Source organism: Schistocerca serialis, chromosome 2 (assembly GCF_023864345.2).
Source record: "Schistocerca serialis cubense isolate TAMUIC-IGC-003099 chromosome 2, iqSchSeri2.2, whole genome shotgun sequence".
Classification (NCBI taxonomy): domain Eukaryota; kingdom Metazoa; phylum Arthropoda; class Insecta; order Orthoptera; family Acrididae; genus Schistocerca; species Schistocerca serialis.
Window position 1 is genome coordinate 550932747 of NC_064639.1, and position 19535 is coordinate 550952281.

The window sequence follows — 19535 nt, forward strand, 5'->3', positions numbered from 1 at the left end:
CAGGAGTGTATTTGATAACTAATGGGAAGGTACCGAATCTCGATGGCATAAGGAAAAGTAAAGGAACCAGACAGGTAGTTTTGACGTTGTGGTTGAACGGAAGCAAGACTAAAGAAAAATCAAGACACATTCGTATGATTTGTCGACCTGGAAAAAGCATTGGACAGTGTCAAATGGTGCAAGATGTTCGGAATTCTGAGAAATACAGAAATAAGATACAGGGAAAGACCGGTAACATACAATACGTACAAGAGCCAGGAGGGAACAACAAGAGTGGAAGACCAGGAACGAAGAGCTCTCATTAAAATGCGTCTAAGACAGGGATATAGACATTCACTCCTACTGTTCAATCTAAATATCGAAGAAGCAATGACGGAAATAAAATAAAGATTCAAGTGTGGATTAAACATTCAAGGTGAAAGGATATCAATGATACGATTCGCTGATGACATTGCTATCTTGAGTGGAAATAAAGAAGAATTACAGGATCTGCTGAATGTAATGAGCAATCTAATGAAAAGAGAACATGGATTGAGAGTAAATCGAGTAAAGACGAAAGTAAGAGAAGTAACAGGAAAGAGCACAGTGAGAAACTTAACAAGAGGATTGGTGACCACGAAGTAGACGAAGTTAAAGAATTCTGTTACCTAGGCAACAAAATGACACGTGGCGCTCAGAGCAAGGACATAAAAAGCAGACTAGCACTGACAAAATAGACATTCCTGGCCAAGAGAAGTCTGCTAGTATCAAACATAGGCCTTAATTTGAGGAAGAAATTTCTAAGAACGTACGTTTGGAGCGAATCATTGTATGGTAGTCAAAAGAGAACTGCCGGAAAAACGGAAAAGAAGAGAAATGAAGCCTTTCTACGGAGTAAAGTTGAAAATTCGGTGGACTGATAATTCAAGGAATGAGGAGTTTCTCTGTAGAATCGAGGAGGAAAAGAATATATGGAAAATCTGACAAGAAGATGGGACAGTATGGTAGGACATTTGTTAAGACTTCATGGAATAAGAGGGGCTACAGAGGATAAAAAGTGTAGACGAAGACAGAGACTAAGATACATACAGCTAATAACTGAGGGCGTAGACTGTAAATGCTGCTCTGAGATGAAAAGGTTGACACACGAGAGGATTTCGTAGTGAGCCGCATCAAACCAGTCAGAAGACTGATGACGCAAAAAAAGAAGAAAAAGGACCTAGAGTTTGTAGCGTCCGTCTTTTGATAGGTCGGTAGCGCATAAGTTCCAGTAGAATTTAAACGCCCTGTGTGATTAATAGGAATGGGTGAGCGATCTAATTTCAGGTTGATATAGGAAACTTTGTGCCTTTAATCAACGAAGGCATGTACGCTGAAACAGGACCACCTTGACGTCAGCATGCCTAGCAAAGGTTAATGAGCTACTGCAGGCATCTGTTCCGTTGCGAATGTACGGCAATATAGACAAAGTGACAAGTCAGCTGTTATGTCCAAAGCGTCATACCTGAATATCGGTTATTTATTTTCAATTGCGCGCTTGTTACATATCTCTCCTTGGAGGCAGATAAAGAAGAGAGAGAGATATTTAGTTGAATACAATATGCCATTCGGTTTGCGTTAGGACGTTCAAACTACACGGTTGGCCACGGGGCATGATGGGAATTGGTACGAGCATGCGCACGCGCCTTGTTGTCGGCCACATGCACATGAAAATGTCATGGCACTGCGTGCCTGAGCGTGTAGCGGTTGTGAAGGCCTACTATGCAAGCAATAACAGCCCAAATGCGGCTCAAAGGAAGCTTTCAAGTTCAAGCTGAAGTCAACCGCTACAATTGTCATCACAATAAAGAATTTGATTCGCAAATCTGAGAGAACGGGTAGTGTTCGTGATGACAGTGCTGGCAATGTCGCTCGTCCAAAAAGGCTGAAAACGCCCAAAAACAACGCTTTTCCTTAGACGTAGGTTTTGTCTTTCATGTGCATAGTCTATGAATTTTCTTTAACATTTGTTGATTAAGCATCTACATTTTATATCACGCGTAACACAACAGATTTTAATAAGTTGAAAGTTCTTCACACTTTTGAGATAAGCTGTATTACATGCTCAGCATAGTGAAAACCAGGCTGACACGCCTCTGATGGATGATCGATGTCTGGCGGTTGCGGCAGCACACAAAGGCAGCGTGGTTGGGCAGATCAGTGAAGCTGGGAGCCCACACGTGCTTTTATCAGATTTGAATGCTCCATACATGAAAGGGTAGATTTATATTGTTCATGGGAACGCATGCACAGCGTAAATAACTGTAGATATACGGGGTGTTCAAAAAGTCTCTCCGCAGTGCCACATGATTGTTAGCGGCGCGTGCCGTATGCCGCAGTGAATATACCGAAATGAAACTCAGTGAAATACAAGTTATTAATTTATTGAATATTCATTTTTACTTACAAATTTTGACATTAAATGTTGAAAGTGTCCCCCCCCCCCTTTTGTTGAATACACAATTCAATTCGTCTAATCATGTTTCCAAACACAAGCTGTAACATTTATTCTGTAATAGAAGCAGTGAAAGTGGATATTGGAGTTTTCAATTCACCGATAGATTTTGGACGGTTTTTATAGACAGTTGCTTTTGCTACACCCCAGAAGAAAAAGTCAGGTGGTGTTAGGTTAGGCGATCGTGGAGGCCAAAGTCCCTGTGAAATTATGCGATCACCAAACACATCAGCAAGCAGTGCCATTGAAACGCGATCTGTATGCGCGGTTACACCATCTTGTTGAAAATAACCGTTCAGTATTTCACTTAACACAAGTTCTCCTATGAATGGGTACAGAATATCACTGCAGTATAGTTGTGCGTTTATTGTTTCGTTGAAAAATATGGGACCCACAATCCGACGTCTAGAAATTTCAATTCAAACTCCTATTTTCACAGAATGAAGTGGCTCTTCATGAATACACAACAGATTTGCATTCCTCCACACAAGAGAATTTTGCGCATCCATGTACCCGGATAAATGAAACCACGTCTCGTCAGTGAAAAAGTTTCATTAAGAATATCCCCTCCATTTTGTTGAACGAAATTTTTGAACCATTGACAATAATGCAGTCTCTGCCATGATCAGTATTTTTCAGTTCTTGCACTACTGTCACTTTGTATGGGAAAAGTTCTAGTTTTTTCCTTACAGCTGTGTGGGCCGTTCCAACACTAACATCGATTTCCTGGGCGAGTATTCATACTGACTTGTTCGGGCTCATGAACATTTTATCAGAAATATCGAGTAGTTTGTCCTCAGACAAAACGCTAGGACGACCACTTCTCGGTGCGTCTGTCACTGAACCCGTACTTCCAAATTTGTTAGTCAAATCTCGCTCAGTATCGCGAGAAAACTGAATTAAATGTTTGACAAACTAAAGCTGTGCATTTACCGCCAGCTTTGAACACTTGTTCGACTAAAAACATACGTTCTTCAATGGTTAGCATTTTAACATTGACAAAAACGAAACAAACTAACAAAGGAACTAAACTTAAACGTTCACGTCAACACGTAACGACACGCACCAACGATACTACTAACGCTGGCTGAGAGTGGAATGTTTGGAGAGTCCACTTGAAGGGAAGTAACCAAGGCCGGCGAACAATCATACGGCACGCGCGACTAACAATCATACGGCACTGCGGAGAGACTTTTTGAGCACTCCGTATAAAGGCACGTTAAGTCATTTTAAAGGGGAAGTAAAGACGATTTTGTTAGTATGCAGGCATGCTCTGTAGATGGTGTGTTTGAGAAGATAAAATGCTGAGCAGATTTTAGTGAAGTGCTGAAAATAATTAATAACCTTTACAATTTTTATTGTACAAAAGAGATCGAGCTATCAAGTTGTAGTGTTCATCGATGCCCATCAGCTGTGCGACTCACAAGTTTGTTAACGTAATTAATTAAACTAATTCAATTTTTGAATTACATCAGCATATCATTTCATCCAAGTTGGCTATGCTAATTACAAGCTAGTATGTATAGGGATGCACGACCATACAAAACCAACAACATTTACTTCATAAGACCTATATTTTAATTTTTTGAGAAGGAGAAGGTCAAGGAAAATCGAACAATACCATGTGAATGGAAGATTGAATTGATTCACCCTCTACAAAAAAAAGAGTGATAGAACTGATATTAACAATTATCATACCATTTCTGTGGTACCTGGAACCAACGAGGTACTCAGCAAAGCACCGCATGGCAGGCTGGTTGAGCAAATATATCATCAACTTGGCCAATATCAAGATGGATTCCGGGAAAGGGGGTCATGTATCGAGCAGATCTGAAGCCTGAAAACATTGGAAAGCTGCATCTCTGAGGGTCTGATAATGGTGCAGGGCTCTCACTAGCTTGACACTATATTGACCTCAGTGTGAGAGGGCTGCTAAGCTGAGATGGGTGGCATGGCCCTCAGGAGCGCCCGCTGTACGTCGCTGCGAACTGCAGCGAGTCCCCGCCAGCGTCTCTCATATCGATTCACATTGCCAACTTTCGTGTTCCAACACGGTCTCTTTATGATACCGTAGAAACGAGGTGGAATTCCTGGGACACATCATATCTGCTGGTGGTATCCAGAACGATCCGAAGAAATTAAAATAACTAAAAGCAAATCTGTGCTGACAAGCAAATAAAAATTACATGCTTTCCTCAGGCTCGTGAATTTCTATAAGTGGTCCTTAAAGTATAAAATATTTACACCTAATTTGTGCTACCTGACAGGAAAGAACACGAGTCTGAAATGGACAGAAACTGAGCAGCAAAAATTTAAAAATTTGAAAGAAGGTTTGATAAACTCACTAATATTGTTTTATACAGACTTGAGGAGAGAATTCTGTATGTGCACTGAAGCATCAAAATGAGGCCTTAGCGTACATCTATTTCAAACAGTAATGACTGCATTGGGCAGTTGTGTTCTTAGTAAGTTCGGAAGAAATTACTCAGTAACTGAGCTAGAAGCACTCGCCATCATTTGGGCCTTTAGTAAGCTTAGATACTTTTTGACAGGGAGAACGACAGAAATTTATACAGATCATATAATGATAGAGTTTTTAATGTCGCGAAGTTGACACATGGACGACTCTTAAGTTGGGCACCTTATTTATAGGAATTTTGCTGTCATAGTACACACCCCATGGAAGAGGAACGGATGCGCTGTGGGGAACTCCTACTGGTCTGAGAGAAGAAAATACAATGAGATCAAGGAAGCTAATTTTAAGATGCTGTATATGAAAAAGGTAACCTTTGAGAATTCCGTCAGAAACATACTTGGAAACATTGGCAAAGAGCAAGATAAGGACCCAGCCCTGCGTGCAACGAGGAGAAGTGAGAATGTTTATCATATGCCAACATAGGACGATTTTACATGGATAGGAATGGTATTTTGTTTAGATGCGCCCATCCAGCAGAAAGCAGTTGGTTTGTTTGCATACCGTAAGAAGTAATAAATGAAATGATTTGGTACATACACATATGCGGGACTTAGAAAATGTCATGATAAAATGGGAGAATCAACCTCTTTCAAGAACACGTATAGGCGAATTAGAAAAGTACTAAACGTTGGACGGTGGCTACACTGAGCCACTGCGCCAGAGATTGCGCCAAAGAGTATTATTAAGCCGCCTCCACGGTGCTTGTCGAGAACTCGTAGAAGTCAGTGCCTGTTAAGAACTCATAGAAGTCAGTGTGCCTGTTAAGAACTCGTAGAAGTCAGTGCTTGTCGAGAGCTCGTAGTAGTCAGTGCCTGTCGAGGACTCGGAGTAGTCTGTGCTGAGATGTTGTAGCAGAGAGTGTTTGTTGAGATGTGCTAGTAGGCAGTGCTTGCCGAGATGTGATATTGGAGAGTTCTGGTTGAGATGTGATAGTAGAGAGTCGGTGTGAGATATAATGTAAGGATTAGAGTGATTTTCATCAATATAAATGAGGTAACCAACTCCGTTTCTTTTTATTTCAGTGTCCTAAATAATGCGTCATTACAGGTTCAGTCAACAAAGCATCTGGCGTGTGTTCTTGTATTAGAGTTTAATTCTGCTTTCCTTACGCAATTATAGTATTTGTAATTTTCTTTTATCACGTCAGTAAAATTGGTATTTAAAAATTCTTGTCTTGTTGAAGAAGAACCGTGCCAGATGTGCGTTGAGTCATACTTCCACATACAGAACAGTTATACTTGTGCTTTGGTTTAGTAGGTTTTATAGTTGCTGGGGACTTAATTAATTAACTGTGTTTACGAAAATTTTCATTTCATTCTTTGTTGTTGTTCTTTGCAGTCAGATTGCGTAATAATTCTAGTCAGGGCCAACCGTTTACGAAACAGCGTAATCGGACTTACAGCGACTAAAAACTAAAAAATATTTTCAATAATATTTAATTAAGCCCCCATGCACGTGGCGACCCTGCCAGGATCGTCCCTTGGAATCTTCTCATTGTAAAAATAGTAGACAGTAGTATTGTTGTAGTAATTTGAGTTTAGTAATTGTAGTCTGTATTGAATGTGTAGATTTGGTAATTGTCATTCTTCTAATGGTATTTTTTCTCAGAATTTGATTTTTTGTCTTGTATACGCGTTTGACAATCCAGTGCAATTATTTCAATTGTTCGTTAATCATGTTTGAGGGAAACTTTTCATGTAAATGGTATTGTTGGAGATAAAGAGTCATTGTGTGTAATTTTCGTACAGTGACGAATTTTTTTTTATGTTTTGTAAATGATTACGCGATCAATGAAAAAGGCGAAAATGATGAATAGTGAGAATGACGAAATTGTTGACATGGCGAACTCGCCAACACAGGACAACAGTATGATGAATAATGGAGTTGAAAACAATGTAATAAGGCGGGAAAATAGTCCGGAACCATTTCATAATTTTTCTCAATCTGAAAATTCACAGAATACGAGATTAACGATAGAAGATTCTGGAATAGTATCGAACACAGATAGCTCTACAGCTATGACGAAGGAAACTGGTTTTGCGGGAAATGTTAGGGGCGAAAAGAATTTAGAACAAATTAGTACGGAGCAGTTGATGAGTGCAATATTAAATTTGGGAACACGGTTAGACTCACGAATAGGAACAATGGAAACACAGATGGGAACTTTGGGATCTGAATTAAAAAATGATATGGGGACAATGGAAACTCGGTTAGGATCTGAATTTAAAACAGAGATGGGAACAATTAAAACAGAGATGGGAACTTTACGATCTGAATTTAAAACAGAGATGGGAACTTTGGAAACACGGTTAGACTCACGAATAGGGACATGTTTCAAAAATATGAAAGATGAATTAAAGAAAGAAATGAGAGAAGAAGTACAACCAATTTTAAATGCTCACAATAATAGATTAATTGCAGTAGAAATCAGACAGAGGGAACAGGATAGAGAACAGGAAGAAAGAGATCGCGTGATAGTACAGAAATTTTCAGAGTTAAATTTACAACGTGCAAAAGGTAAGGAAGAAATATTTGAGAGAATCGAGGAATCCGTACCAAATGACAGATTAAATAATCTAACACAACAATATGAACAGTTAACTACCAAGTGTGTCAATACTGAAACCCGAGTCATGACACTTACGGAAGACGTAAATAAACAGAAAGAACAAATAGGTGACTTATCGGAAAGAGTTGAGGAGATTTCAGATAAATTGACAAATCTTAGTTTTCATGGGGACAGAGATTCGGATGATACAGCTCCATTACCATTTGCAGAAACCGAAGAGTATCAGAACATAAATAAGCATGTTGAAAATCAGGGAAAATTTAATGAACGCGTGAAAAGGGAAGTTGAGGCATTACGAAAGCAAGTCAAACAGATCGAAGGCGAAATTGTAGGAAAAGACAGTAAAAGAAATTTGGAATCACAGATATCAGAGGGGTTTGAAGAAAATAATTTGTTTCATTTACGGGATGCAACAAGAGAGCGCCAGGCGCGCGAACTTTACAATAATCGACATTTGGACTGGGACAGACGCGGTAGGTCTTTGTCGCCACGAGGCGAAAACTTTGACTATAAACACTTTTTGACTGTCCGGAAATTTAAGATCTTCCGCAATTCTAAGAATGACATACATCCATGTGCATGGTTAGATCAATTTATGTACGCACTTCCGCCAAATTTGCCACTAAGTCACAAACTTGAAATTTATGTGCGGCTATTAATGTCCTCAGGGGATTCACTACTCTAAGTGAATATGTGCCGTAGCGAGCATAGGGCCCCGAGCTGTAGTGGTGCTATTTCTCTTTTAGTTTTCTGTACCGCTGCCTTCTCTTTTACTATTCTTTGCATCTGTCAAAACAACTCTTCGACTATCAATCTATCTAGTGAGTAAGTAAACAATAACCGGATTTGACTAATTGTACCTAAAAGTGATTTCGTAAATTACCATTTGGACTTATTGTACCTTCAGCAGCATTCATTCGTAGCTTAAATAAAATTTTACCTGTTTATCTTCGTGACAATATTACTTCATATGTTGACGACATTCTTATTGCTAAACATTCTTGGAGTGAGCACAACAAAATTTTGGATTCATTGTTACGTATCTTTGCAAGAGTTGGCATTACAGTAAACTTAGAAAAATCTGAATTTGGTCGTTCTCAGGTGAAATTTCTCGGTCACTTTATTTCTACAGAAGGTATTCTTCCTGATCCAAAAAAAATTAGACGCTATTCGTAATTATGCTGTACCTACCACAAAACGTGAGGTTCGTAGTTTCCTAAATTTTTGTGGAATGATATACTTTTGAAAAAAATTTTTTTTTGTGGAATGACATACTTTTGAGAAACTAACAGCTAGATGTAAACATGCGGAGAGTACAAGGATACCGCGCTGTGTTTTGGCGGCGGCACATACTCAAAGCAACAGTCAAGTCTGCGCGCCGCACAAGGCAGTCGTTGACCGCGAACAATTGCTTCCTACGTCACGCGCCTACAGCTGATCGAGCGCTCAGTGCGAATGCACTGACAGCCGTAAACAAATACACAGTCTAATTTCTCCGACTAAATTCAGTATAAAGCTATAGTGACTTGATGAATTATGTTATTAACATTCAGTATTTTTCAGGATACGGTTCTATAAAATATTTAAGAACTTCAGGTAAATTCTGTGTGTCTCCGACGTTAAGAGGACTTGCTATCGAGAAATTTTCAGGAAGAATGTAATTTCGAAGAAGAAACTAATAAACTAAAAAAGGTAACTATTAATTGAGTTCATTTTTCAGGTAACATATTTCCACTTAGGTACGTACTTTAGACGTAATTTGCTGCTCGCGATTACGTGATTCATACTTTGTGCTAAATTTCATGTTCTATGAAATTACTTGTGAAGCGACGTGCTTGCGTACGTTAACTGAATTTGACAATGATTATTAATGAACTGGGTTGTAACTTGTGTATATTATGCATCGCTTGGCTGCACTGCTTTTTCACCGATGTCATATTTTTTAATTATGTGCCTGCTGTGCTTATTTATTTAAATTATAATTGTAACCTGATTAATTGTGCTGACTGTGTTTATGTATGTAAGTTATACTTTGTGATTTATCTGCTTGCGCCTTCATGTTTACTTATTAAGATGACATATGAACATTTATTTGCTTATGCTGATATGATGCTAATGACATGTTTACTGCTTTGCGTATGGATTGCATATTTATACATATCTGTTGTTGTCATAACTACTCTTTAATTTGGTGTATAGAAATGCTGATGTACAGTGTACGAATATAGAGTTTAGGTTACAGTATGGTGTTAATTATAGATTGTTTGCTTGGCAGAGCCTCGTCGTAAGAATTGTGCTGCATCCACTTGTTGACATTCTGTTCTCTACTGGTATATTTACTCGCTATTGCTTATTTCGCTTACGCTCAGTGCCTTATATTTTTAAGATAAGAAAATGAACTGCTATAATTCGACGAACGACATCGGTACAAAGAACCTCATAGAAGTCACATGAGCTGAGGTTTTATGGAAGCTGTATAACTTTATGCTAATAGGAAGGAGGCTAACGACATGACATACCAAAAATAGGTTTAGACCATTAACAATTATTACACTGCATTCTTCGTGAGCAATTGAAATAGGAAGTGACACTTGACACAAGAAATACTCCACATGTTTGCTTCTGTTTGCCATAATTCTTGAAGTGGTGTACACACTGTGAAATATTATGATCATTCACACTCCGTAATCGTACTTAATTACTGAGAGTTATTCGAACTAAGTCTGTTAGAGGTCATGTATGCATTTCTTTTGTTTATAATTCATAATGAGTAGAAGATTTGGGTCAGATGGATTACACAGAGGTTGTGTGTTGACAATGTGTCTTCGGATTGTATGGGATGATGAACTGAAGTTTGCACTAGGATTTTATCTGTACTTGTTCGAGGAGACTGACTAGAGGAAAGAGTTGTTATGGAACTGAGATGATATTGGCAATAAGGTTCATATGTATCGACGTATTGAAGAGGTATTATTGAGGTATAGAGATTATATGAAGTTGATGATTATTGGAGTTTTTGTGGACAAGAGGTAAGGTAAATGATATTGATAATAAGGTTTATATGTATCGACGTATTGAAGAGGTATTATTGAGGTATTATTGAGATTGTGTGAAGTTGATGATTATTGGAGTTTTGGTGGATAAGAGGTAAAGTAAGTGAGGAGCATATATTGGCAATAAGGTTTATATGTATCGACCTATTGAAGAGGTATTATTGAGGTATTATTGAGATTGTGTGAAGTTGATGATCATTGGAGTTTTGGTGGATAAGAGGTAAAGTAAGTGAGGAGCATATTTTTTTTTTCGTTGGTCTATATGGAACAAGGAGGATGAAGATAGCAGACTAGAACACTCAAGTTGAAGGAAGATAGTCTATACACACACTTTGTTAAATCACTAAGCAGTATATACTTTTTTTTTGAAGAGAGGAAGTATTTGCATATCTTGGCTCACTGACAGTTGTTCAGCAACAGTACATTTTGATCTGGCTTGGCAAACATTGGTCTTGACATGATGACTATGACGTTGACCTAACTATTATTGACTGTTATACATTGCTGCCACTGCTACTTGATACACATGATGAACATCAGATTTTGACAGAATTACATTTACACAGTTAACACCATTCAATTACACAGTAGTACTTAATGTGGATGAAAGATGAATGAGTGTGTTTTGTGTGTTTTCCTTTCCTAATCCTACCCACCTATCTCGTAAATATTATTTTATTTGTTTGTAGTGGCTTGCACTGACACCCATAAATATTATAGGTTTACTGAGATTTGAGTATTTGTAATAGTTAATATTAAAATTATCTGACATCATTTGTGTGTTGTTATGATTTGTATGTTTAGTGTAAAAGCATTTGTATGTGCATTCAAACTATTGTTCATGCCTGAACTGTCTGATTAGTGAGGGTAAATATTATGAACTGTTACCTGCACTTTTTCAACATAATGTGTGACACTTAGGAATGATTAATTTCTGCTGATGAACTGTGTGATCAGTGATAGTGAATATTATGGACTGTTACTTGTACTTTTTCTACATGATTGGTGTCACTAGGATATGTTTAATTTGTGCTTATATACTCTGATGAACAGTGTGATCGGTGACAGTGAATATCATGGACTGCTCTCTGGACCTGCTCATCATTGCTAGGTGTAACTGATGGACTACTTGTATGGAAATAATGTCACTTGTTGCTGTCTGCACCTACTCAACATTGCTGGGTGCCACTAATGGAACTGCTTCTACTGAAATGAAGTCACTTGTTGCTGTCTGCACCTGCTCAACATTGCTGGGTGCAACTGATGGACTGCTTCTACTGAAATTAAGTCACTTGTTGGTGTCTGCACCTGCTCAACATTACTGGGTGCACAGATGAAGCTACTTCTATGGAAATGATGTCACTTACTGGTGTCTGCACCTACTCAACATTGCTGGGTGCCACTGATGGACTGCTTCTACTGAACTAATGTGACTTGTTGCTGTGTGTACCTCTTCAACTTTACTGGGTGCCACAGATGGAACTGCTTCTACTGAAATGATGTCACTTGTTGGTGTCTGCACCTGCTCAACATTGCTGGGTGCAACTGATGGACTGCTTCTACTGAAATGATGTCACTTGTTGGTGTCTGCACCTGCTCAACATTGCTGGGTGCAACTGATGGACTGCTTCTACTGAAATGATGTCACTTGTTGGTGTCTGCACCTGCTCAACATTGCTGGGTGCAACTGATGGACTGCTTCTACTGAAATGATGTCACTTGTTGGTGTCTGCACCTGCTCAACATTGCTGGGTGCAACTGATGGACTGCTTCTACTGAAATGATGTCACTTGTTGGTGTCTGCACCTGCTCAACATTGCTGGGTGCAACTGATGGACTGCTTCTGCTGAAATGATGTCACTTGTTGGTGTTTGCACCTGTTGACCATTGCTGGGCTGGAATTATCAACTATTTGTTTTTTTTTTTGAATAATTAAAAGTATTTTATGTGAACATTTGTATAAACTGATTTTTTATGTATTGTGTAAACTATTATGTAAAGCCACATGTATAAAAAGAATTTGTATTGCCTACTGTATTTTATATATTAGGTTATTGAAAGGTCAGTGCAAAGCCAAAATTTTAACTAATTATGTGATATTTAGGTATTAATATTATCTTTTATTTTTGTCTGTATTTTTCTGGACGAATTTGGTGGTATTTTCACCACCAATGCTGGCAAAAATACATCAAATTCTGGCCTGTGGAGGAGGGGCATATGAAAGGTGGCTACAATGAGCCACTGCGCCAGAGATTGCGCCAAAGAGTATTATTAAGCCGCCTCCACGGTGCTTGTCGAGAACTCGTAGAAATCAGTGCCTGTTAAGAACTCGTAGAAGTCAGTGTGCCTGTTAAGAACTCGTAGAAGTCAGTGCTTGTCGAGAGCTCGTAGTAGTCAGTGCCTGTCGAGGACTCGGAGTAGTCTGTGCTGAGATGTTGTAGCAGAGAGTGTTTGCTGAGATGTGCTAGTAGGCAGTGCTTGCCGAGATGTGATATTGGAGAGTTCTGGTTGAGATGTGATAGTAGAGAGTCGGTGTGAGATATAATGTAAGGATTAGAGTGATTTTCATCAATATAAATGAGGTAACCAACTCCGTTTCTTTTTATTTCAGTGTCCTAAATAATGCGTCATTACAGGTTCAGTCAACAAAGCATCTGGCGTGTGTTCTTGTATTAGAGTTTAATTCTGCTTTCCTTACGCAATTATAGTATTTGTAATTTTCTTTTATCACGTCAGTAAAATTGGTATTTAAAAATTCTTGTCTTGTTGAAGAAGAACCGTGCCAGATGTGCGTTGAGTCATACTTCCACATACAGAACAGTTATGCTTGTGCTTTGGTTTAGTAGGTTTTATAGTTGCTGGGGACTTAATTAATTAACTGTGTTTACGAAAATTTTCATTTCATTCTTTGTTGTTGTTCTTTGCAGTCAGATTGCGTAATAATTCTAGTCAGGGCCAACCGTTTACGAAACAGCGTAATCGGACTTACAGCGACTAAAAACTAAAAAATATTTTCAATAATATTTAATTAAGCCCCCATGCAACGTATGCTTCCCTCGCTGAAAGCTAAACCCACAAATATAACACGTCAGGTACCCATGTTTCCAATAGTGCCCAAAGAACTACGAGACACTACTGCAACAAATCTTTTAAGGCCTGTTCCAACCTTGAACGGGGACCTTAGCTACATCCTTGTGACGGTAGAATGACATCAAGGTTGGTAGTGTTCAATACACTGAGAAAAGTCGTGCGGGGGACGGTAGCTAGAGCATTCAGCAACTATGTCCTCCGCAAAATAGCAAAAATAATACGATTTTTGTGAGATAATAGACCACAATTCAGATCAAAAGTGTGGAAGAATTCATGCAAAAGAAGAGAATCATACCTATTTGCATACTACATCACCACCCCAACTTAAACACTTTAGTGAGGATTATGAGAGAAATTTCGAAACTATGTAAGTTAAACTGCCACAAACGACACTGAACATGAGACGTACATTTGAAGGACTTTGAGGAGGTACTAAATTTCTTACTGCATGAAGCAAGTGGGTTGTCGCCAATTGGGTTGATGAATCAGTCGTCCCAGGCTAGAGTTAGAGAAATTGTGGACTCACCTCTGATCGATGTAAACTTCATCAGTTAGAAATAAAGCCGCATGAATGGAATTATTGTGAAAGTAGAGAACAGCACAAAAGATCAAAAGGCCCTAGAGGAGAACTGACAACACAGACGATAAAGCTTTGGTGGGGTCCAGGAGGAGATAGAAGAATATTTGAATAAGAAATTCTCCAATATATATTTTACAGATCATATCAAGCAGAAATAATTGCACATAGGAGTGTAGTAGAGCTGGAAACGTTGAAAAGCCATATATCAGTAGATAATCATCACACTTCACGTATTAAGGTATTAAAGGAATGAAACAGTGTTAATACAGACATGACACCAAGTCTGTATTCTGCCATCAAAACAAAAGAACTTTTAACAGCATGAAATTATCCAAGTGAAACATATAATTGACGTTACATGGGATAAACGGACGTGTCAGGAGAAGTCAAGGAGTTGGGAACAGAGGTACGAAGAAGAGTAATGTTAGACGACTGTTGGCTGTAGGTACGCAAGTAGGGAAATGCGTACTGGGGATTAATTGTTATGAGAAGTGATGTTTTATGAAGGATGGAAAAGACGCTGCCGAGTGGTGAGAGTTTTGTATCGTAAGTTGTGAGAATTGAAGTATAATGAGTATTAACGTACGCAAAGGACTTTATGTAGAGAATGTTTTGGGTATGGTATGTTTAGCACAAATGCTTATTTACGTGGGTATTTTACGTGCAAATGAGAATAAGCTGTGACATTCTTATGGGCCCCGGTTACTGTATGAGACGATTAACCATGCTATAAAATCAAAATCAAACTGAATATTAAAAGAGGACGAATTACAAGGACGAAATCTGCGACCGATCAGTACCTATGGAGATACACAACGAATAACGATGGGACACAATGGGAGGTAAAATAGGAATAAAAGGAACTAATGTAAAAGAGACAGTTAAATTAAAATTACAGAAAATATCAAAAGGATGTCTTGTATGTTGTGAAAAAATTTTATGTGAGCTTTTGTTACAAATTTGCGATTTCCAGCCTTGGAGGATCCTCAGTGAATTGAGAGAGAGGGAGACTGATTTTCGTGGATGAGCTAATGGATGACAATTTAAGATGAGATGTATGGTAACTCTAGGTAAACTGGGAAATGTAGGAAGCCACAGAAGACTAGAGGTGACAGAATTTGCAGCTGGTGCGGGTAATAGCGAGAGGACCGCTCTGTGCAAGTAGGTTTCTCGGGTCTAACACAATGCATGTAATCTAAAAACTTAACGAACCCAAATCCTAATTTCCACACAAGTTAAATGCCATACGATGTCCAATGAACGTCAATTTAAGAGATTTATGTAAAAAAATGGAAATGAGGGAGACACATGTAACTTTTCAATTTAAATAATTAACATCATCTTATGCTGATAATTTTGATGAGGTACAAGCAGCTTCATTTTCCTTAAAGAAATCATTTTGGAGCAAGAACAAATTTCATTCATCAAATTTAGTAAACCTAAGTAGTTCCATATTCCATAAAGAAATAATTTTGAAGCAGGATACATAGATTTCAGTGAGTAACTTTTGTGAATATATGTAGTTTCGTTTTGTTACAACAATCATTTTGGGGAAAGAGGCAGAGATTTCACTGATGTAATTAGTAACTTTTGTAATGAATTGTAAAAAAGAAACAGTATGTGAATTGCATGTATTTTCTAAGCAAAGAGCGACGCATCATGAAGAAGTTGTCCGAATGGGACGGACATTGGTAGATTTTGTGTGTACCCACAGACAAAAAAATTATTAGAATTTTAGAAAACTTGGATAATTTATTCAAGAGCACGACTTCAGAAATTGAGCAAGTCAGTAACGCATTGGACCACCTCTGGCTCTTGTCTAAGCAGTTCTACGGCTTGGTATTGATTGATGGAGTTGTTGGATGTCCTCCTGAGGGATAACATGCCAAAATTTTGTCCAGCTGGTGGGTTAGATCGTCAAAATTCCGAGGTGGTTGGAGGATGCTGCCCCTAATGCACCAAACGTTCTCAATCAGGGAGAGATTCGGCGACCTTACTGGCCAAGGTAGGGACTGGCAACCATTAACACAAGTAATGAAAACTCCTCGTGTGAGGTCGGGCATTATTTCACTGAAATGTAACGTCAGGATGGCTCGCCATGAAGGTCAAAAAAACGGGGCGTAGAATATCGTCGACGTACCGCTGTCCTGTAAGGGTGCTGTGAATAACAACCAAAGAGGTCCTGCCATGAAAAGAAATCGCACCCTAGACCATTATTCTTCGTTGCTATCGCATCGCTGCTAGGGGATTCCAAACACGTCTTTGCTGGTCACTGGGGCACACTTCGAAGCGGGACTCTTCACTGAAGGCAATTCTACTCTAGTCAATGAAATTCCAGACAACAAAGGAGTGTCTAGAGATGTCGCAGACAGTGACCTGACTGTCGCCTGCGATACGGCCTGATAACCCATCTGGGGTGCCATTTACTTTCAAAGCAGGAACCCTTTGGCTGTCATCCACAGTCCTGATACAGCCCCGTTTTGTTGTCCTTCATCGCAAGCCATCTTTGACTTATATTTCAGCAAGATAATGCCCGCCCATGCACGGCGAGAGATTCTACTGCTTGTCTTCGTGCCTGCCAAACCCTACGTTGGCCAGAAAGGTCTCTTCCAACTGAGATCTTTTGTAACGGCATGGGCAGGTCCCTCCAACCAGCTCGGGATTTTTACGATTTAACGCGCCATTTGGACAGAATTTGGCACGACGTTCCTCAGAAGGACAACCAGCAATTCTGTCAATCAATGCCAAGCCGAAGAACTGCTTGCGTAAGGGCCAAAGGTGGACCAAATCGTTATTGACTTTCTCAGTTTGTGGTTCTTTCTCTTGAATAAATCATACAATTCTACAGAAATTATAATCATTTGTATAATCAGTTGTTTGACTGTACATGTACATCACGTCTATCGATTTTAGTCACATTCGGATTATTCCATGGTGGTAAATCGTTTTCTTTTTCATCTTACAGTGCATTAATAATATTTACAGTGCAATGATGTAGTAAATAATTTGTATTTGCCCTAATGTAAATTCTGTAACTATTTGTTGTTTGTAACTTCGTTCAAGCCACACAAGAACCAGGGGCATTCGCAGAAAAAAGATGATGCAATTTACTGAATGGGCCTTGGATTATGAAATAGTGAAGCATGCACATGCCTTTAAATTGGGTAAGACTTGGTGAGTTGGCATGTGGCTGCTGTCATGGACTCCTATGTGTAAACACTGCCCGAGGAATTGGAAGAGAACGCCAACTAAGTAAGCGAGGAGGACAAAGCCGCTGGTCACAAACACCGCCGGAACACTCTCCCTCCCTCTCCCCCTACGACCACTTGTCGACGCCACAGGCCGTAGGCACCACAGAGCCAACATGAGGACGAGATGCAGGAGCAATGACGTTCGCTGATGCACTATCCACTTTGACAAGAGGTACCCTACCCAGCCTGCAGACTATGTGCTGTATATTATTATCCCACATGAGGCCACACGTCATATTGGAGAATATTTTGACCATTTCACCACTATGTACTTATGAACTTGCAGTTATGTATTACACAAATCTCCAACCATGTTTTATGTCAACACTAGTCACTACCAGAAATACTAAATATCAGAGGCCATTAATTGTTCATCAATTTAAAGACAATATGTGAAGAGATCACTACTTGCAATTTCTAACTTTTATACACCCAGCTGTGACCTGATTAGAGCACCATATACGAACAGTGAGCGTGGTATCCTGAGTGACCAATGAAAATTTTGTTTTTGTTTCATGTGAACAATTTTCAGGGGCAATTATAAGCAATAATGTTTCAAATACATTAGAATTTTGTGAGAAAAGTGCTGATTTTATTCAAAGCAAGGACAAAAATTGAGGATAAATCCCACTCGACAGCAAATGATAATCCACAGAGAAATTGAAATTAATGTCTACAGACATGTACTTTAACCATTAACAGCAACACAAGTGTTGCCCTAGAGGAACGATAACTACACATACTGATATTTCATAAGGTTGCAATTAATGATTAGTTTATTGTGAATATATTATTTAGTCTCATGATTTGATTGCTATGATTGATATTTTATAATTATGTATTTTGCATTGGTAATCTCATCTTGTAACGTATATATTTCTGATGACCTATAGCCATTTGTTGTATGTGATATTATGCTCTGATAATGAACTATGACGACGTATGTACATTAATGGTAACACTTTTCATGTGTTTTATATGATTCATGTTTTGATAGTATCAACTTTGATGTCTTTCATAGTGAAAAATGATCATAAGTATTACACGATATGAAGGAATGAATGAGCTACTCTGCAAATTGTTTGGGGAATGTATTTGATTATTGATTGTTGTTTTAGTCACAGGATTGAATGTGCGAGGACATGGTGCACACCAGCGGTGTGTGAACGATTCAAAATTTTATCACAATTTGTAAAGTAACGACTTTTTCTAGGAGAACAGTAGGAAAGAAATCATTGGTTAACCGAATTAAACATAGGCCAGAGAAGGCGACGTGTACTCTCTGGGGAATATTTTTATCGCTCAGAGCTTGGAAGATTCAGACCTCCAAATAGTCAAGTTGAACCTGTATAAAAAACTCAGCAAAGCGAGGTTTCCCTTTTAGTAAACTTCAGCTCTTGTCATATCCTGAGTTCTGCTGCCACTCCACCATCTTCGTTCTACTATTGCCAGCCTCAGCCACAGCTGATATGATGCATTTGAGGGTTTAGAATATTTTCAGACGATCAAACGTTTAGCCACTGTAGAGGGTTACTGGCGCTGCCATTGACTTAGGTCACAATACTTCAGTCACCAACAGCTACACTGTGGTGAGACAGAGCCACTACCACTTGAGATGCAGGAACTCTCATGTTAAGTTAATAATTTTACTATCTCTGAGCCTCAATAGTTCTACGCATTACATTCAGTAGTTCTGTTCTATGCTAACCAACTATCACTTGTTGTTTATGCATTTATCCTCGGTTTTCCCCTCAGTCCTTATGTTAAAGTCATCATATTTGTATTTGTAAAGGTTGTCATTATTAAATGTTTATTAAAAAGTTGCCACATCTTTCCATTACTTTGTCTGAAGAACCAATTGTCAGTGAGAGTACTCGAATATAATTTTGCCTTACTTATTAATTGTCTAACTTTTGATATGCAAATAAATCCAGTGTCAATTAAAATTTTTCGACCTTCTCCAAAAAGGTCCCTACACATCTATGATACGAGATAACACCGCCACTGCAGCTAACAGGCCAAAGGGGATCCAATTGTATCGAC